The 21,645-nt window shown below is 46.8% G+C and overlaps 1 protein-coding gene across 9 annotated transcripts in view; it reads left to right on the forward strand.

The window, feature by feature from the left end:
• Positions 1-21,645, forward strand: part of PPP6R3 (protein phosphatase 6 regulatory subunit 3) — a 2,530,957-nt gene that overhangs the window by 104,180 nt on the left and 2,405,132 nt on the right. For all 9 annotated transcript variants that reach the window (XM_069624114.1, XM_069624109.1, XM_069624112.1 and 6 more), the window contains exon 2: positions 12,252-12,333. The gene's annotated coding sequence lies outside the window, so the exon portion shown is untranslated. The remainder of the gene's footprint in view (positions 1-12,251; positions 12,334-21,645) is intronic.

Genomic DNA, 21,645 nt, shown 5'->3' on the forward strand with positions numbered 1-21,645 from the left:
GACCCTTCAAATCTCTGGTCGGCCCCTTGTCTCATGCAATCTTCACAAGGACCGTGACCGAGGCTCCAGCCATTTCTTTCTCCTCTCCTGTTCTTAACTCGGCGGAGGATGTGTGCAGGCATGACAGTGTGTTGGCTTTCCAGTAATATTTATTGGCATTAGGGTGTGGCAGCGATTGACACTTTACTGCCAGTATGTATTCAGTCTGTTTCCAATTGTGTGAACTCCACCAGGGCTGATTATGTAATGACTGTGACCATTTTATGAGTTTCCCCAACTTTCTTTTTTATTTTTATTTGCAGCATCGATTTTCTTTTTTGTTTTGCAATTTGTTTTTTTTATTGAAATCTCAATGGAATAGTTTTTACAGATCAACCTTCGTACAGGTCACGTATCTCAGTCGATGCATACAAATTTCATTTTCTGAATGTGTCAAATGCACCTCCCACCCCAAGAAATAAGCAAGAGAGAAAAGAGGGGGGGATGATAGATCACACACATGAGCAGTGTTATTATAGTGAACACCATGCGCCTAAAACAGTCGCTCATCTCCTCCTGTGAGAGTGCTCCTGACATGATAGCAACATCCCCATCCCCCTAGATCACCCCCGCCCCAATGGTCAACTCCGAGATACGTGTTTTTAAGCGTTTCATAAGCTGCGATGGAAAACGCATGTGCTCTTCATCACAGATAAAGTCCAGGAAAGGAGAGCAGGTATTTTGACCTGTCTGATATGAGCCTTGATAATTTCTCCATCGCTATAATTCCCATACTTTCACCCACTAGTACGAAATGCATGGGCCTTTTGCGCTCTTGCAGAAGGGAGTGCGGTTAATTCTTGTGGCCATCGGCAGACATGATATTGGCTTCGCTCTAGGGTCCAACATAGGGAACGTGCCGTCCTCTGGGACATCCCCCTGAATGAAAGTTAGCGGGCACATGGGGAGTAGGCTGCTTATGTCTTTGATTTTGGTGCAGATCTCTTGCCAAAAGGTTTGCATGATTGGGCAGTCCCACCATTTGTGAGCCAGGTACCCTGTTGACCACAGCCATTCCAGCAGCCGTACGAGTAGTTTGTGCTAATAGCATGGGGTCTTTGGAGGTGGAGGGGGTCATATACCACCAAAAACATATATATTGAGGGATCTCTCTTTGATTAGGGTGCAACAGGAGGTCTTATGCGCCTGGAACCAAATCTTCAACTATGCTTCTTCTGGAATGTCTAGACCTAGTTCCCTTAACCAGCGCATCATCTAAGGAAGCTTTTCTTCCAGAGAATCATTTTCCAGCAAGCAGAAGCAGGTGGAAACCTTTGGCGAGTCTTGTCCCTGTAATACCCTAAGCTCTATCCCCATCAGGAACGGCAGCCATCCCGTTTGACTTGTTTGTTGGATACCCAGTGCCATAGCTATACATGGGGAAAACGCTCTGTTTGTCAAATTAAATCTCTTTGAATGGAACAGTGCACTGTCTTTATACAGGTCCCTCAATCCCAGAGTCCCCTGGGGTTTCCAGTGTGCAAATGCCCTGTTTCCCATACTCTGTGGGAACACGAGAGAGAGGGGGCCCAACCCTAAGTTAAAGAGTTCTAGAATCTAACAAATACCACTCATGTGCAACTAAGTAGATGTATGATGTATACTACTATGTTGTATCTCCCTGATGCCTACTCATGTCATGCTCATATTATCTGCCGCCTGTATTTGTACATTCTCCTCTGTATATCTTCTAACTTATTCTTTATTTGTATATATCCTACCTGTATTATCAACTGTATGCCACTACTATGCTATTAAGATGTCTTGTAAAGCGCCCAGGTACCCCAGGGTGTGGTGCGCTCTATAAATCAATAAAACAAACAAAACTCTGCTGAGTGCATGCTTTATCCCAGTGTTGTAGAGTAGTGTGAGTGGCCATTAGGAGGCCTGTGTAAGAGTCTAGCTTTTCTGGGGAGGAAGGGGTGGTGAGTCAGCTGAAAGGATGAACATGCTTGCTCTAGTTCCTTCCACTTAGGAGTCGTCTCCTCCGGTGCCCAGTCCAGCATCTGGGCAGCTGAAAATATCTCTGAATAGACGGGACCCCAAACCCTTGGACTGAATAAGAAGCTTGCGAGGAATTCTAAGGAAGTCTGCGATGCCAAAGAAACTGCTCCACTGCCTTCTGCAATTCAAGTAGATCTCTCCCTAGGATAAGGATCGGCAAATCCTGGAAGACATGGAGAAGCTTTAGGAGCAAGGTCATTTTGACTGCACTGATACGACCCAACCACAAAATGTCTTGCATGTCCCACCCCTGTACCATATTCTTGGCTTCCTTCCACAACATAGGGATGTTAGCCCTCGGGAGGGAATTATAATTTGACGTAATGTGGACTCGCAGGTATGTGAATTCGCAATCAGCCCACCGAAACGGGAAGCTATCTTTCAGGGTGCTGTAGACCTCAGGAGTTTCTGTTGTGGTCAGCCCCACAGATTTCCCATGATTGATAGAAAACCCTGATACCAAGGCAAATTCAGCCAATCGATCCAAAAGAACCGGCAGTGAAGATGAAGAATCCTGGAGGAAGCATAAAACATCACCTGCATTCAATGCCACCTTGTGGGTAGTCCTTGTATAAGTGAACCCTGAGATGTGGGGGTGAAGACAAATCCTGTGCACCAGTGGCTCCATCGCTAGCTCAAACACTAGGGCAGATTAGGGTAGATGGGGCAACCCTGTCTGGTGTCCTTGCCCAATGGGAGCAGTGGTGACCATCAGTTTACTTTGTCGGGTGGCAGAAGTCTGAAACTTTTCCTTAACCCTTTAAATGCCAGCGACGAGCCGGCTCGTCGGTAAAAACCGCTCCAGGTTGCCACCGACGAGCCGGCTCGTCGGTGGCACTTAAGGGGTTAATGAGGGGGGAAATGTTGGCGGGTTTGGGCGGTGAATACCGCGATTTAAAAAAAAAGCCATTGGCACTGGGGGGAACCTCAATGGTACTTAAGAGGTTAACCAACAGAGAAATTTGGGCCCAATCCATATGCTCTTAGTAGGACATGCTATTAAACGCACAATGTGCGTCTAAAGAGAGGAGAGACCATTCCCCCTGGAATGTGGGGGGCCAACACGATTGGGTCCACCACCCGCCTGATGTCATAGACTTCCCTATTTTTAATAGAACCAGTCTGGCTGCTATTAATTATGTGTGAGGACCTCACCTAGCCGGTGAGCGAGTATCTTACTGTATAGCTTGGCATCTGTGTATGACGGCTATGGGGCGGTAGGAAGAGTAGTCTTCTGGGTCTTGCCCTGGTTTTAATAGGAGGGTAGTGTCCGATTCCGCCATAGTCTTTCACCATGCTGGAATTTAGGAACGTATTACATAATTTGGTTAGTTGCGGAATCGGGGCAGTAGCTAAGGTTTTGTAAAACTTGTTGGAAAAAACATCTGGGCCGGTGGCTTTCCCAGTTGGGAGGGGCCGAATTGCCTGGGCTTCTTCCTGAGCTTTTATTTTCGCTTCAATGCGGTCCTTCATCTCAAGTGGAACTTCAGGAAGGTTTTATTGGGAGCTAGTCATGCGCAAGGGTATGGTTCCCCTTGCGTGCCGCTGAGACCTTGTGAAAAAACTCCATTATCTGCACTTTCCCTGGGTCTGTGACCACCCGTTTCCCTGACCCATCCTTCAGAGCTCCTATGTAGCTACGAGTAGCCACTTTCCACAATTTGGCGGTTAGCAGCTGATTGGCCTCGTTACCCTTGAAATAACGTTTTGTGAGAAATATGACTGGGTCGCCTTCCCCATAAGGTGTGTTTCCAAGTCTTATTTAGCCACATGAAAGGTCCTGGACTGAGCTCAGAGACCCCTTAAGTGCATATTCTTTCTCCTTCTATGACGTCATCTTCTAGCCGCGTTTGATGAAGATTCCTAGCTCTCACCCAAACAGTAGATTCTTCTATAATGGTTCCCAGAGTTACAGCTTTCCCAGCACCCTACACGGTTCCAAATTTGATTTCCCAAGTGCCATTTTCTCTGAAGTAATTGGTTATGGCGTCATATATGTGGGCTTTCAACGCAACATCCCCTAAGAAGAAGTCATTGAGTCTCTAAGTTGGTTTAGCTAGAGAGGTCAGGGGGCCAGATCAAGTGCAAGTTTAAGGGGTGCATGATCAGAGGGCTTTTGGCTGTATATCTACGCCCACCACAGTCTGCATGAGGGTGTTAGCATGAGAAATATATCCTACCTAGGAACCCCATTATGAACCGCAGCATTAAAGGTGTACTCTTTCACAAGGCAAAAAGAGTATTCCCTCAGCAATGTAGTCATGGCATGGACATTACTTTTATCATTAGGGATAGGGGCTAGAGTTTTGTCCATAGTTGGGTCAATAATACAGTTAGTCTCCCCCTAGAATTTCCCATGATTGATAGAAAACCCTGATACCAAGGCAAATTCAGCCAATCGATCCAAAAGAACCGGCAGTGAAGATGAAAAATCCTGGAGGAAGCATAAAACATCACCTGCATTCAATGCCACCTTGTGGGTAGTCCTTGTATAAGTGAACCCTGAGATGTGGGGGTTCTACAAACCTGTCTTGTATATCGTTGGGGGCATAGATCTTGCAGTAGAGCTGTAAGCAGCAAATGCCTCCCCACCCCGCAACACCTTTTGGACCCTGAGGGGTGTGCCTTTTATGGCTATGATGGCGACAGCGCTTTTTGAGGCCACTATATGTAAAATAAGCTTTGAGATCTTATTACAAAGATGTGATTCATCTGCTGCCAGTAGATGGGTCTCCTGAAGGAAAACCGGGGCTGTGAACAACCTATACAGCAGGGCTTTCCGGGGAATTAATATTCTGCACTTTCAGAGTCTCGCATGATATATCGAGAGACTCCATTGTGGATACTTTGGGACGTGGCTACACAGTGGAAGGTGTCTAAGGCACCTGCTGAGAAGACGCTAGCAGAGCGACTCACAGGAATAGTTGAGAAACTGAACCGTGTGATAAAAGGTAAGCAATAACCCCAAGAAACAACATAATAGGGGTGAAAATCCAAGTAACATTTTGAAACCCACCCTTCTAAGGAATAGTCTGGCGCAACCATAATACAACAACCCCTCAATGGGTGAAAACCTAACGCCTGCACACCATGAGGCTAAAGAGCTGAGGTGCTCAACAGAGATGTAGCACTGCTGGCAGCCTGACGGCAAGCCTTGAAATGTCAGTCTGGACACTTAGGAAATGGCTCTGTTGGGCCCAGGAGGTGTTTTTGCGGAGTCTCGTCTCCATTTGGGTTTCCTGGATTTGAAGCGGGGTGTAGACTCAAGCGAGTGACTACGCTTGTTCCGTCACCCTTCGCCTGAGACTTTAGTGAAGCTTCCATCAATTCTGCTGCCTCTTCGGGGCTGATCGCATAATGCCGATTTTGATAGTCAGACAGCAGCTTGCAGGGAAATCCCCAGCGATATCGAATTCTATGCGACTGCAGACAGGCCAAAAAGACGGGCAGCTTCCATTGGCTGGAAAGAGTATGTGGCGAGGGGTCTTGCAATAAGAGCGCATAGTGCCCCCGGTATTCCGCTGGCTTTTTCCTGAGCTGCTGCCATGAGGGCCTCCTTGTGTTAATGAAAAAACCAACACTCATGTCTGCCATCTGCTTGTGGCACTGCGGAGAGAAGGAATGGACGTGGTGTGTTCTATCCAGTGTGAGGTCTGCGGTATCCGGGAGGTCTAGAAAGGACCGGAACAGATCAGTCAGCTCTTCATCCAGTATGTGCTGCGCTACACTGTGCCAATGGATATTATTCCTGCGTGATCTTTTTTTCCCCGGTCGTCCTGCTTGGACCAGACTAGCTCCAGCTGCCCCTCAATACTCGCCACCCGATTTTTGCCAATTCTGCATGGTCGTGTACCGTAGCTTCTATGTCACTTAAGCAAGACTCCAGCCGAGACAAGTGAGAATTTAGGTCAGCGATAGATTTGGCCAGCGTTTCCATGGACAATGATTTCATGTCCTGTTTTAGGATGGACAACCTTTCCAAGAGGTCCTGCTTCGTCAATGAAGAATCCGTTTGGGCAGTCATTGGAGGAGGAGAGTGGACCTCTGCACTTTTTTGCCTTTGCTGTTCTGCATGGCCAACAGTGTTTTGATGTCTGACGTTTTAGCTCCAACCCCAGGCTTGGGAATCGCAGGAAGGGGTGGAATGTGGCTGCCCTGCATTTGCAAAACAGCCAGTCTGCCTCAGGACCCACCTATGGACTCCGTCCAGGAGGGTTTAGCCGCCAGTGCAATCCTCCAGGGTAAGATGGGACTCCACAGGGAGGTGGCGCCCCGAAGGTGGGCCCAGAAGGGGCCTACCAGAAGCCCAGGTGATTAGTATACAGTGGGCAAGGGCCTGCACCTGACCCAGCACGTAGACCAAGGAGCACCATTTGATGCGGAAAGGCCAAAGATCTGCACAGATCTCCCGGGGCCCCTGCAAAGTGGCCCCCTCCCTAGGCCAGCTCGGGTGGAGCAAAGAGGGGCATTTGCCCCAGCCTCAGGCAGCAGGAGACCTCACTGTGTCCTTCACTCTGGCTAGGGCCTCTCCAGAGGGGAGCCAGGGGACCGTAGAGCTTCACAGGCACAGCATTGCAGGCCCCTACCAAAAGGATCAGGCTGATCCGTTAAGGGTCCCCTGTGCAGGCACAGACACTTAGACTTGCAGGGAGCATACACACCACGCTGAGACACGCTGTCACTCTCCCGTGCAACGGTGCATGCCGATATGCAGCCGGCACCGCTCTGTGGCGAGGCAGCATGCTGGTAGCGGACTGCACTCGCTGTGTGCCCTCCATCGCAGACCCAGCTCAGCATAGCAGCCACCTGCTGTGCAGCCTCTCTGTCAACTGCTCCAATGGCGTTTCATCCTCCATGTTGGTGTGGTGTCTACTGGACTACAGTCCCCCAAACCCCATCCCGAGTAAAATTGCAGCAATTACTTCTTTGCCACCTGCTCGGGTCAGTTATGGCCGCTTCCAAGACCTGGGTCGCAGGCAGCTGCCATGCTGTTGCAGGCTGCAGTAGCGGTTCTCCGCAGCGAGCTCCCAGCAGGGAACCACTGGATCATCCATACCCCCCAAAAAAGACCTGCACGGTCAGGAGCTGATGCCTCAGTCTGAAGGGGGCAAGAATCATGTAGAAGGCAGCATTTAAGGGGTAACTGGATGCCGCACAACAGAGCCTACAGTAGGCAGGGCTTCATCTGTTGCTGCCTGGCCCCTCCCCTTATTAGATTACTAATGTGGTCCTGTATATTTTCCTATGTTTGCTCCCATGTCTCCAAACCAAAAGTGTACTGGTATACTGTCAGATAGTGACATTATCCTGATGCCAATTTCTTGTATTCGTTGTACCACCTCAGGATGCAAAGACGTGCTCTTTGTACTTGTTACTAGAAAGTACTCTTTCTTGTGGGTCGAGTTGGCGCCAGGAAACAGTGAATCACATTCCAACGTGTCTGCCCTTCCGTTGCCTAGACATATAGACATGGACCCATATTTCTGGGTTACCAATCCTCCATATCTGTCAATCGTATGCTCTATTATGAAATGTGTCTCCCGAGCCACTACCCGCTCTTCTTCCGCAAACTCCCTCGTTCCCAAAAGCCCCCTGCACCCCTTTTAGGACCTTTTGTATCCTCAAGGGCTGAGGACGAGTATGCTAGTCCTATCTGCATACTGCATAGACCTGCATGATAGCATAATAGCCCAGCAGTTAAACAAATGTGTACATCCCCTTCCTTATTTTCTCCTTTTAGACAATTAACTGTGGAGTCTACAATGAGACCTTAATGGAATTCAGGACAGAAATACTCGCCCTTTGTACTTAAGGGGATAAGAAAATAAATTGCCCTACCATATCGGTACCCCATCCTTTTGGTATCAACTCTTTCACCTGCAGCTTGGCATAGATAATGTTTAGACCTGGTAGTATGGAATATTCATGTTTGCACTAGATCCATTGAGTCGCCATTTTTATGAATTATATATATTTCTATAATTGACTGTATCAAGTTAGGATCCATGTACAGTCTGGTGTGCTTGGGGTCAGCCCTGCCCCGTCTGCAAGTCTGGTGTTGGTCCCTGGTTGGCCACAGTGCACTTGAACAGCCTCCCTCGCCAGTTTTGCCCAAGCCTCTGTGCAGCCATCTTTTCATGTTTCAGCCATGTTTGTACCCTTCCTCGCTGGTTTGCAATGTCACCACACCTGCTTCCTGCCCAAACAGCAGCACAAGCCTGGGTTGAGCTCACTGGAGGCCCAGGGCTTTGGTCCTGTGGCTGCGGCACCCTTCATAAAAGTTATATAGCTAACCAAGGTTTTCTTTTTACTGTAGCGATATGAATCGCCCCAAAAACGACGTCCCATCTATAAATGTGCTGCCAGCAGTTGTGCAGGGTGGAAAGAGGGTAAATAGTGCCCCTTATCCCATGGTCAGGGAGAGACTGTTTGCTCATGGTGCTGTGGCGAAGCGCTGCTGGATTCTCCCCTCATCAAGTTATATGCCCAAACCCCCTTGTATGTTGGCACCCACCGTCCATTCTGCATTACTGTTAGTGCACCCTTCAGGAAGGCAATCTGATCAAAGTTCGGGCTTACAGAGACGCCAGCAGGATTCCCCTTAACATCAGTTGCCTCCCGTCCAGCTCGGCCTTTGGCTACCCCATTCCACCACCCCTTCTTTGCCACCCTGTTTGAGTCGCAATGCGCCTCTGTGTCTTTCCTTCCCTTGTATGTATGTAGTGTTTCTTGGACAAAGGCCACTGGCAGATTTTCTCTTAATTTTCCTAGCCAGCAGAGACCCTTTTGTAGATCAAGTTTAAGCCCTTGACTTTGAGTGGCCCCAAATTTATTGTTGGGCGGGCCAGAATTACCTCCATGTCCCTGTCCCTCTCACTTATCCGTGTATGAGGCACGTGAGCAAGAGCCGAGAAACCAACCTGACATTCCACAAAGAGCGCCCCGTCCTGACTGAAGTCTCTGTGAAAAAAGGGGATACAAATAAGATCACACGAAGGGAAAATTAAAAGGAAAGGCAACCAGAGAGTAAAAGACAGCTGAAAAGTTGAAGAACCCAGTATCTGAACTATACGACTTGATAAATGTAGTTATTAAGAACTACCTACAAATGCTGACCTTCACGAGGAACCAGCCCACATGAGAAGGGAGTCATTTTCCTGTGCCATGCGTTTTTTTTTTTTTTTTTTTTTTTGTAGTGGTAGGGTCCGGTTAGATTAGTCTGGACAGTGGACTGAACTTCCTTTTGGACTCACTGACGAGCACCCTAGTTAGTTTTGGTTAGGTAGGGACAACTCGTAGTATAGGGAAAGTTAGGAGTTTGCTCTTTTCTTCTATTAAAGAATAATCATAAAGTGGAAGATCCGAGTCTGTCCTTCTGACCCGCCACGTGGGGTAAACCCCAGATCCTGATGTTACATCTGCACTCCCCATTCTCATTGTTGTCCACCTTCCAGCGATTGTCTTTGCCCAGCTTATGTAGCTTCTTGATTTTCGCTTCCAATCATGCCCCTATCTGCTGAGAGCTGGTTATGCTCAAAGGCTTCCACCATGTCCTCAATTTTGTCCCCATTGCCTTTATTCCTGCCAGGATGGCGCTGAATGTCTGACTTGGGACTCCCCATCTTGACGGCTGTAATCTCTCCTGTCGAAGTGGATGCCGTCATTGCTCAGGGCTTTGCCCCTCCCAAGTGCCCCTATGACATTGCCTGTTCCCAAGCACTTCCTGGTTGGGATGCCCTTCTCTTGCTTTTTGCCTTCTGGATATGTGCAGGTTCCAATTTCCCCCTGTGATGTAGGATCTGCTGCTGTCCTCTCCCCACATGCATTTCTAATCGACTGGGGAGGGTAGCAGTTCTTGCCTCTCCTTCTACACCACTGCCTACTCCTATTGTCTACTCCTCGCTGAGCCCCATCTCCCTGCTCCATGCTTTGAGATGTCTATCTACGAAGATCTCATGTGGCACCTCCTGGGTCTCGCGGTATTGCCAGGTTGCAGGCCCCAGTTGTCGCCTAGCGTGTGCTACAACTGCCCAGGAGACTTCTCATTACCTCCACTAGTCGGTTCTGCCACTGTGAGCGGGCTGCCTCCTTATGCGACCGGCCCCCCACCTTCTGCTACAACTGTCCAGGAGACAGTACACTCCCTCCTAGTCTGTTCTGCCACTGAGGGGGCCTTGCCTACGTATGCAGCCCTCATGGCAACCATCCACCCAGCGGGAGGCCCTCGGCTCTTAAGCCCTCTGCTGCACCTGGTGAATCCTCCAGGCCTCTTTGGACCGCGCAGCTGTTGCAGGCCCCTCCAGGCCGGTATCTCTTCGGGGGTGGGCAGGGAAGAGGGGGGGTATTCTTAATTGGATCCTCAAGCTTCTGCCTGGTTCCCCTTCCTCATGTGTGCTGTGTGACCCTGTACTCCCGTCTGTGCCTGTGTAGCCAGGACCCCTCCTGATGTCGCCCCCTGCTTCCCGGGCTTTGCCTGCCTTCCTTAGTCGTGCAGAGGGCCTTGCCACGCCCACGCCCCATCTTCCTCTACTTCAGCTGGGCGTGGGCCACTAGGGTTTCCGCTCGCCTTGGTGTCGCTGGTGGGTATCTCTGAGCCAGTGGCTCATGGGACGAGGGCATTGATCGATCCGGAGCAATGTTTTCAGGCGGCCATCTTCCGCCTCTTGCCCTACTGGTCTCTGAAATGATTTTATTAAGGCCTGATAGTAATTCCCTTTTTAATTGTTTTGTTTTTAAAGAAAACCTAATTGGCAAATTAATTGACGCATTGCGTGTGGTTCTTCTCTAATAAGAATCCTAGCAGTGGGGCTATGTGGATGGAAACGGAGAGCAGATCCTAATCCGTTTCAAAGTTTATTTTATATTTACGTGTCTTGGGTTAAGATAACTTTTTACACAGAGAAATTAGTACAAAAAAGATCTTTAAAAACAAACGCGTATCAGATAATATGAGACATGGTTTATATCAAAATTTTTAAAAAGATAAAAGAAACTGAGCTATAGTTTCATTATTAACAAACAGAAAAATGCCAAACTGCTTCATTTCGGATGTTTAAATGTTTCCTCTAAGGAAAATTTGATTTGATTATTTAAAATTGAGTTTTATCATGTTCAATTGCCCTTTTCCATACATGATGAGCTGCACTCGAGATGACCAATGATTCCCCCGAGTATATTGAAGACCAAAATTGGTCTGTTATAGTTTTGTCTAAATCCGCGAGTATGTTATTGTATCCCTTTTATAAATGGTAGGGGAATAAGGAAGCGTAGCTGGTTGGGATGTGTCTAGCTGTTTCAGTTCTCTAAGTGCATAAACGGCATTTTCTCTACACCACAGGGATGCCTTCCCAGGAACCTGTAACTTCTTTTGTCGGCACAACATTGAAGCGAACATAGAGTATCTCCTTAAATCATATTCACATAATTTAATGTAGTTAACTATGGTTTGCTAATCGTAATTATAACACCTTTTGGCACGCAGGAATTCTTAATCTGGTCCCACTCCGTGGCTTTTTCTTTAAGTTTCCTATAAACAAAAGTTTAAATCGGGTGTTGGCATATCAGGAGTCCACCCAATATTATGAAGAAATGCTATGACCATTTGCTCATTTGTCTGTTGGGGAATAAAAGGGGCTACGTACACCCTAGTAATACTGCGTTCTGGGCCCGTTGCAGTGGCTGTGTAGGATCTGGTCATGGGTGTCTGATCCTGTTCCACTGGTGCTTCTTGATTGCTAGCCATGAACCAGTGCTTTGGCAGTACAGAAGTATATGTTCCTAGAGCATTGCCACTTCACTTTGAAATTCATGCACTAGGTACCCGACCAGGTTAAGCTAACTACTTACCTAGGTGGAGTTAGATGTAGTGGTTTAGGAGGTTGTTCCTGCTGCTAAATTGAGCGATGGCCATGAAATGCTGCCGTGGTAGTTGAGAAATATTAATTGGCTTGTGTAGGTACTTTGAGGTTGGAAAGGCTACATTTGTGTATCATGATCATGCCTGGTGCTATTTATCTGGGCATAGATTTCAAAAGGGATCAATAATGGTCTTTTAAATAGTATCGACAATGATCCTTTCATTGCCTTTGAGCAATGACCTTTTAAAATCTTTGTAATGAAAGATGCTCCTTTTTAGTGTAATAATTAAACTTGACGTATTTGTAATTTAAGTTTAGCAAATGTACTTATTGTCTTTTTTGGTCTTGCAGAATTGGACATGACAGCACAAACCAGACAGCCAAAGAGGCCCGGGGACTTGAAGGGTGTTTCGAGTTGTAATCTGACACTTTGGTAAGTGTGAAAATGTACTTGCTTTTCAAAAACATATTAAATGTGAGCATTGTACCCATGTAAAGAAAGTGGCATCCTGGACAGGTCCTTAAACTGTATTGGTTGTCATCCTCGAAGCTTGTGAGGGAGGGAGGGCGAAGTGGAGGGTGCGTACGTTTCTTATTTGGAATTTACAGCCGTAATTAATCTGAGTTTTCTGATGGTTTTGTTCCTCCAACCGATTGTCAGTGTCTTGAGTTGTCTCCCAGACATTCACTGTATCTGTGTTTTTCAATTGTACGAAGCACTGCACAGTGTTGGCGCCATCATTGTTAAAATAGACATCCTTTGTATAAAAGCGGAGCTGCACAAAACCCTACGACAAAGGATTTTCTTTGTTGTTGAAGTGGCTACACTTGCTTGGATTATGGAACGGGCACTTATGTACCATTGAATCATTAATGGATTCAGATGCTTTCAATGTTACATTTCAAGTCTGGTCCTCTAGACTTCATGCAGCAGTTAAAAGATACTGTAACACGTCCACCTCACTGTGTGATATACCCTGAAGGTTGGTGGCCCAGATCCACCCACAGCGACCAGATTTCACTGCAAATCCTATGGAGTGAATCCTTGGGACACTGTATTACTCAAACATAGGTTTCCCTTTTTTTGGATGCTATTGGGTAATACTTTCCTTTTGAGGTGCGTTTGCTGTTTTAAGGGCCTAGGGCTCTGCACGGCAATTTAATGCCCTCTTTAGGAACTCTTGTGTATAGTCTATAAAACAACGTTTTTATTGTCCTCTTATTCTCCTCTTAGTCATGTCAGACCTCTTATCAAGGGAGGTCTAAAAATATATTGCGTTAAACCTTAGAGACGTGGGCTGAAAACATGCAAGGAGGATTCGAATTTGGAGTGGATTTCCTGCCTTAATCAGTGGAGCACTGTAGTATGTCATACTTTTAATGCCATGACGCAGATAACTTATTTAGTATTTATGAAGAATGTGCTCTTAGAATGGACACATGCCAATAAAAGGGCTAGGTTTTAGACGCAAACCTCCCCTAGGAAGGAAAAGAAGTTGAAGGCGATGTCTTGACTCTAGCCCTTCCATGAGGTCTGACCGTGCTCGCCACACCTCTTGCCCCCTCCCCACTGTCATCGAGGCATGCATCGAATGCTCTTCAGTCTTTGCCACTGACCTCCTTTAAACACAAGCCATTGAGCTCATATCTGTCATCCAGCACCGTGTAGACTAGCAAGTTGTCTATCAAGACCTGATATGTTGAGGGTGACCAACTGTAGAAGGCCCTGCTTGCAATGTTCACGCCTGTAGCCTCCTTGCTCACTCCAAACGGCATCCGACACAATCACCCAACTGCCTGTACGCATTGTCAAAGCGCCAGCCAGCAGAAAGCCCCCATCCAACATCCCATTGATGCAGCTGTTAATTCGTCATGAACAGTTGATGTTGCTCTAACCCACCCAAGGCCTGTCTATTGCAGCAGCCATGTTTAGAGCAACGATATAGGATTCTTGTCTTTTTTTTAAAAAAAAAAAAACAAAACACACATACACAGATGAGTCAATGTGTTTGTTCAAAGCCGCTCTCATGTGTTGGGCTATGTAGCACCTGTTTCATCATAACTTGGACAGCCTTCCTGCTGACTTCCTTGAGCATTACACCAACAGCATATTAGAGATTCTCCAGGATCTGATGGCAGATTTGTATTCATTTACAAACTGGGTGCCATTTAAATAAATGTCTTGCAACGTAGATAAGAGTAGTAGTCCTAGGATAAGGTGCCCGCATTGTTGTATTGGTGGTGTAGATGTAAGAATAGGAACAGGAACACTTTACACCTCGTTTACCATTTGAGCCTGAAACCAGTTTTTTTCATATAGTAGTCCTGAAGGCAGAATGCAGGAGAGGGTGGTTGGGCAGTTCGTTTTGGATAGGAGGCTGGCAGGGTTTAAGGGGCTCCTTCCATTGCTTGCAGGTGTGATTTGAGCATCGTTTTGGAGCAATCCACTGCGGATATGGCTTCATTGGTTAGAAGAGTAGCAGAAGCGCGAGGAGGCACAGGTTAGGGACTTGGGACTGCTTGCTTGTGAAGAGACTGGTAGCGGAGAGCTGGAGAGGGCAAGTAGTGAGCCATTCATCGAGGTAGTGTGGAGCAAGAATATGAATGGATGTATAGACCAGTAGCAGGAATTTGAAGAGTATGTAATTTTGCATTTAAGCCCACCAGCGTGGTGGTGATAGCTTGCGGTGGTGGAGGTTCTAGGTATGTTGCAAAGGGTGCATACCACAAAATTGGGGACTTTTTCTGAGGAGGAGCAAAGGAGTCACGGCTTGGACCCAGAAATAGGCTTATGCATGGTTTTCTGAGCACATGAGTAGAGATGGGTTTTAGTTCAGCAGTGCGGATTTGTTTAATGTTTAGGTGGTTGTCTGGCTGCAGTGTCTGTGATGAACTAATAGCGATTTAGGTCATTGTTGAGAATCCTATGGTTGAGATGTGGGTGAGGAGATCTGGGGGTAGGAGATGGGAGAGTGGGCATTATTGTTGGAGGTAGGGAAGACTACTTCCCGCTTTAAAAAGCTTAGCATGAGGCAGCATGGAACCCCCACCCCCCAGTGGGTAATGATGTTTAGGCAGTTCATTATGCATTCAGAGATTGCATGGGTGAGGGAGTAGAACCAGGAGAATCAGTATAGTAAGTGAAGAGGTGATAGTTAAAGACAAAGCAGTAAATGTTTGCTGAGGGAAGTGGTGTTTAGGGTGATGTGGAGTGGGCCTAGCACTGCTCTTGAACAACCAAAAGTAAGGGGTGTTGAGAAGGAGCTTTGAGTATCATTAGATGGATCGGTCAGCTAGGGTGGGACATCTCTGTGCCAAAGGCAGCTGAAAGGACTAGACGGTTGAGAATGAAGGAGAGGCGAGAGGGGTAGGGATTGATAAGAGAATTGGCGTCTTGGATGAGTGCAGTTGTTGGAGCATTTGAAATCAAATTTAGTTTGGTAGTAAACCAGCAAGTGACTGCATTACAGGATGGCTGACTATGCTGTTGAAGACAACCTTCTTGAGGATTTTGGAGTTTGGGCAGGAGAGTAGTCTGACAAAGGATTGTTGGGGATGACAAGTTGGATTGTTTAGCAGAGGTTTAACAGGCTGTTTTGTAACATGATGGGAATACCAGCTAAAGGTGGAAATGTGAGCATAAGTTACATCTGGAAGTTCCTTAAATTGTGGTGCAAAGTGCAGGATTGGTTGGCAGAGGAAGTGATGGGTGGGAGTTGGATGAGCAGGTGGGGGGGGTAGAAGCACGATCCAGAGGGGAGTGGGAGGAAGGTGTGCTCTGATCCCTGCAGGCTTTGGCGTGTAATAAATATGGTAGGAGGTGAACATGAGGGAGGATGGGGGCGTTAAAAGGGTGCTGATCTTGGGGAAGTAGAAGGCATTCCTAGGCACAGCAAGAAGGAAAAGTGGCAGCTCCTATAGAGGAAATAAGGGCTTTGGAGGGTCATGGATAGCTTGCGAGTGGAAAGAGGAAATGAGAATCCTGTAATGGGAGGGTTTGGCTGTGTCTAGAGCTGTGGTCTGCTTCACTACAGTCCTTGTAGGCAGTGTGAAAGTGGGTGATTGAGTCTTTGTTCCAGATGGCGTCATCAGCGCTGTATTGTCCTCAGCACCTGGATGGCTGGAGGGGTGGTGGGGGGGATCCGTATTGGAGGGTGCAGGATGAGGTTGAAGGAGCTGGCAGGATAATGATCATTGAAGGTTGTAGACCGTGCAGAGCTGAATTTGGCAAAGTTGAGCTTAATAGAATAAAAGGTAGAGGGTAGAGACCCTGGCGTGAGAAGTTAACTTGGGGGGGGAGGTGGGATGAGTTGTCAGATGGGAGGCGTCAATTAAGGGAAAAGAGACCGTGGTCAAAGATGGGCTATGAGATTGAGCGAGTTAACTTAGGTGTGGATTGGATTGTTATGTAGTGACTTATTTTTTTTTAAATCAAACTCTTTTCAGTTTTACAATTACTTCAATCGTCACAATAAAACGAACAAATACTCTATGAACAAATTACTACAACACAACACAATAAAGTAAAGGCAATTAAATAAAATTAGATATGAAAGCGGGGGACACAACAAAACAAATCATACAAGAGTGATCCAAGATTTCCATAGAGATGGGCGCGACCGCACATGCTTGTATCCACGCGGAGCCCAATCCACCCAGGCGGGTTAGCTCTCTCCAACGCACGTAGGGGTAGGGGGTGACGATCGCCATCTAGAACGATGGCACCTCAGAGAAGTGACAAATTGCACGCAAGTTGGTGCTAATGCTACATCCGTTCCCTGTCCTGGACATATGTTGTGTGTGTTCGGTAACTTATAAAGCTCAAAGAACACCCAGATGTAACTTGGCGCTAAATATACACCCCACAGAAGCACCTAACAAAAGGCTGACAGGCAGCGGAATGGAGAATGACCCTGCGTGGCCTGAAGCGCACCGTTGAGCTGGTTCCAGTGGCAGGAGCAACCAAAAAGGCACAACCACCCAGCCTAGCACAATGAAAACGTGGGACCTGCAGACGACGACCATCAATGGAGTGGAGGGTCCAAGTAGAAATGGAAGAGAATGTTTGGACTGAAGATACTTGGTCCCAAATCAATGAAACGCACTTTACACAAAGCTTTGAACTGGATGCACCAGAAGCCAATACAACCGGTGCAGAATACAGGTGATGTGGCCCGATAGGCTGGCTCGGCTAAGTAGAGAGAATTGCAGTAGTCTGCGGTATTGAATACCAGGGAGGCAACCACCGGTGCTCGAATAAACTCTACCAAAAATGGAAGAACTTTCTGAAGGACACTCAGCTTAAAATGCCTGCCTGGCATACAGTATTGATTTGGGGCCCAGCTGATGCTAAGATCTCTTGCCCTTTCTCGCCGATCACTCTCTCCACTTGTAGCGTTCTCCGGAGATCTAACCAATCCCTGTGGTTCTTCAATGTCTACATGGCCCCTCTGGCCCACTTGATCTCTACCTTCACCTCTAACTTTCATAGTTAGCGGATGACACACAGCTCTCCTTCCAGCTACCCTCTGCCTCTTCCTCCTCCGCTCTTTCCTGACGGTCTGCCCGCAATTCAGTCTTGGTGTGCTGCTAACCATCTCTGCCTCAATGCCATTAAGACGGAGAACGTCCTCATTGGGACTTGGGACCCCTGCACCTGCTTTCCCAATTTCCCACTGGCCGGCCTCCCTTAGCCCTGCGCCCTGACCTGCTAGTGAGGCTAAAAACCTTGGTCATTTTTGACTCCACTCTCCTTCTCATATCTCGGACATCCCTAAAAAGTCCCACTACCAGCTGCACTTCCTCAGAGGTACTCTACCTTTTCTCACCGTCCCTCAAAGGCTCACTGTCTCCAGGGCCCTGGTTCTCTCGAGTTATCATGCCATGCAGAACAAAACATACCGGACACCGCAATAATCCTAAGCAGCTAAATCGGAGATGGTTTACAGCCAATAATTACGTCCGACAAGTATTACGCTGGGACTGCACGTTCTGGAGCACAAACCATTGTACAGATGAAAATGCCGCACAAAGACTAACTCGACAACAAACTTTGTTACTCCCCCTGAAGAACCGCTGTATAATTCAGCAGGGAAACACATGTTGAGGACTTTGAACTAGAAAACTGAAGCAACCCCAATTGGAGGGGAATCTTATTTGATTAAAAGACAAGCCTCCTATGAAAATCAATAGAAGGATCAAGGACTTTTTTTACCTCATTTTGATGCATACTTTCTAACCAACTTCATTGAATAAAAGGAAATCATATCTTCTATGAAAGTAAATAGAAGCTTTAACTCACAACTCTAAGGACAGCACTACTTCTATGAATTGCCATAGAAGGTTTCAAAGATTAATTCTTTCAAAGTAGCTATCTCAAAAATAAATTCCAACTTGGCGCAACTCGACTGATCTGTGTTCTTTACTATCACCCTGGTTCTCTCTAGGCTGGACTACTGCAACAGCCTCTTTCTCAATCTTCCTACTCCTACTCTCCGCACACTACAACTCATCCAAAACAGAACCACAAGACTAATCCTTGGCCTCAAGCCCAGGGACTGCATCTCTCAGGCGCTGAAATCCCTTCACTGGCTCCTCGTAGATCGTAGATCAAGTGCAAGACCCTCTGCATAGTCCACAAGGCTTTCTGAGGCCAGAGCCTGCATGATCTACAATGCTCTCTTCCTAAATGCTCTCATTTTAGAGCCCTCCGTTCGGCCTCCTTAACGATGACAAATTAATAATTCCGATCTGAATGTCGGCAGCCAATTCTAGAAAGACTGACCCAAAGGTCAAATCAGCACGAGGAGAGCAGTAATAAGGATATGTGTTGATGCTGTATTAGAAATGGAATGTATAAAAGGTAGTGCTGTGCGTGCTAAATTTCATTTTAGGATCAAAGCAAGGCACCCGCCGCGTTGGCCAGATGGCCGATCGCACCAAATTACCTTCTAGTCATCGGGTAATGCTTTAACCACAGAGACTGGGTGCAAAAATTGAAGCTGCCCGTTACTAGCCAGCCATAAAAAGTCACTTGCCACCTCAATTCTTTACACACACAGCACACCATTTCCTACTCGCCAAGAGTCCAATATCACTTGACAATGGCTAGTGGCGAGTGCACATTTTGCACCCTGACAGAGGGACCTGAGGAATCCCGAAACCAGGTTTGTCACGCATACTAGATCGGGCTTCTAGTCGTGCAGTTGGTCGTAACAGTTGCTGGCGTTCAGTTGGTCGTAACAGTTGGTGGCGGCGGTGACAAGTGAATGTGCATTAAACGGAAAACATTTCAGCTGGTCTCTAGGTTTAACCTTTACTGCATCGCAATCTTGAAACCGGTGGGGAGGACTGTATTGGCAGGAGCAAGCTATAACGTGTTGTGAGGGTTTGCTCTTGGTCTGTCGTGGCTCAAAGTCCCAATTCTGTCTGTCTTGGCCTCTTTCTAAAGAAAGTCTGCGTTCCATCTCTACCTCTTTCCACCATGGCTCCTTTAGGCATTGCCTCACCTGTTGCTGTATCTCCCTCTATTCAGGCATCTGCTGTTGGAATCCTACTCATTGCGCAATCTGTCTTGTCTGATACTCCTCACTTGATCCGTGTGAGCAATATGAGGCGTTGCCTAATCTCACTCTTCTCCCATTCATTTGCCTGTTCTGCATTATTCCTCAGATCACAATTATCTTATGTATATGTGAATGCTTTCTCATGTGAGAAATTAGTTGCATCCTTTATCATGCAGCGTAGTCTCGCAAGATAAATCTACAGGCTATTTGTGAGCAGGGACTGGGAGATTGACTGTTCCAGATGAAGTGTAATATTTCTCGCCCCATGACCCATATTGGGAGGCTACTGAAAGTTTAGAGCAAGTTCATTTTCAAGTCAGTTTATACCTGTGCAGGTGATTTCTTCAGACGCCATGTAAATCTGCTGATGGCACCAGATAATCCCCCTTTTTTAAAGGAACTAAAAATGTTTCTTGCTATCCCAAGGCTGTTTGAACATCAGCCCTGACCCCCTCCCCCATAAAGTAATCTCTGACGGCAGTCTCCCATTGTATAGCAAGTTTATTCTTCAAGGACATAATGGTGGATTCCTTCTGAATTATTCAGGCCCCTTGTCTTGGAGTAGTTGATGGAAAAGACAGTGGATCTCTCAAAGGAGGCAAGATCCAACATAGCCCCATGGATGGAGGTACCAGATTGTGTCAATAATAGGACAATGTCTACATAAAGTATTTTATGTGGCAGTCCACCTATCCTGGAATCCTCGATTGTCTCACGGGATCTAATCTTTATGGCGAGTTGTTTGATGAACTGATTGCATGTTTCAGAGGCAATGGCTTGAGGACAAACAAGTTGAGGTTGTATTATTAAATCATGAGCGCAGGAATTCAAGTTATAGATTTGAAAGGCTTCAGGGGGACTACCTGTCTGTTCTGAAGTACTCTTAAACTCAATGTTTTCTTGGTCTTCTGTGACCAGCCTGTGTTTCCAAATCTCCTTGGCTTAGGTCTTACTGCTGATGAGATCTCATTTGTGTCCTGAGTTTCCAGGTGCATTAAAGCCTCATCCTTGCGAAGGGTTGAGATGGACCAAGGTCGGTCTTCATGGGGAAAGGAGGGAGTGCTAAGCAGATAGCATTAAATGTGATCCCTTATGCTTGTAACTAAGATGTAACTTCACATAGAGATTGACATTTGGAACTTGTGGAATCCGAAAAGTCCTGATGTCATGATTTTTTGAGGATTGAAACTGTAAAGTGCCTTTGAGCCTGGCTGCTCTCAGGTTCTTTGCTTTTTAGCTGAAAGTTATGTACCATAATGAGGGCATCAGGTGACAGACCCCTGTCCTTTTGGAATGAGGTAAAGACACAAACCGTATGATCTTGCAATCGGTTCCTCCTCTGATGCGGATAGGATTTCTCAGAAACAATGTGATAATTGTTCAAGTTATTGCTCTTGGATGTCTTTGGGCACTCGAGGAGCCCGAGGGTTGTTTCTCGTAGAATGATTCTCAAAATCCTCCTGCTTCGCTGCAAAGGACGGCACCAAGTGATTATGTAACATCCACTCTGCTTGTAAAATCCAAGATCTTGTAAACCGGAAACATTCTCCATTTTGTCTCCTTGTTTTTTTTCTCCTCCGATTTGCTTCTACAGGGATACAACTTTTTGTGGCAGCTATGCCACACTACCATGTGTTTCTTAATTGGGGTCTGCAAGGAGGAAGTGAAGATCTAATCTTGTAGATTGGGAGTCAAGCGGTGGGGGTAGACCAGGTGGTTTTCCACAAACTTTACCAATGCTAAAAACGCCACCACTGAATTGTCATTTTGAACCCTCCCACCTCTGAACCCTAGACACCCGGAATTATACAGCCTTGAATTTGCCACCATCTGAATCTTCACAGCCACTTACTTTAAACACCTTGAACCTAAACACCTTAGACTCTGCCCCTTGGACCTCTGCCTCTGGAAACGCAACCTTCTTCCTATGCAACCGCTGCCAAAGAATATCAATGCGAAGCCAAGAAACCACTCCCCTCAGTAGGGCGCTGTCCCCTCTTACCAAAAGAAAATGAGGCCCTGACAAGACAAACGCAGGCATCCCTCACTATAACCACATCAAGCCATTCACCACTGTGGTAAGCCAACAAATGCGGTCATCTATGTTTTGTATATGCCCTACAAGGACCTGTCAATCTCAGTGAAACCCCCAACCAGGAAGCCTACCACCGGAACAGCTT

The sequence above is a fragment of the Ambystoma mexicanum genome, chromosome 11 (genome assembly GCF_040938575.1).
Source record: "Ambystoma mexicanum isolate Mex_15411 chromosome 11, UKY_AmexF1_1, whole genome shotgun sequence".
Taxonomy (NCBI): Eukaryota; Metazoa; Chordata; class Amphibia; order Caudata; family Ambystomatidae; genus Ambystoma; species Ambystoma mexicanum.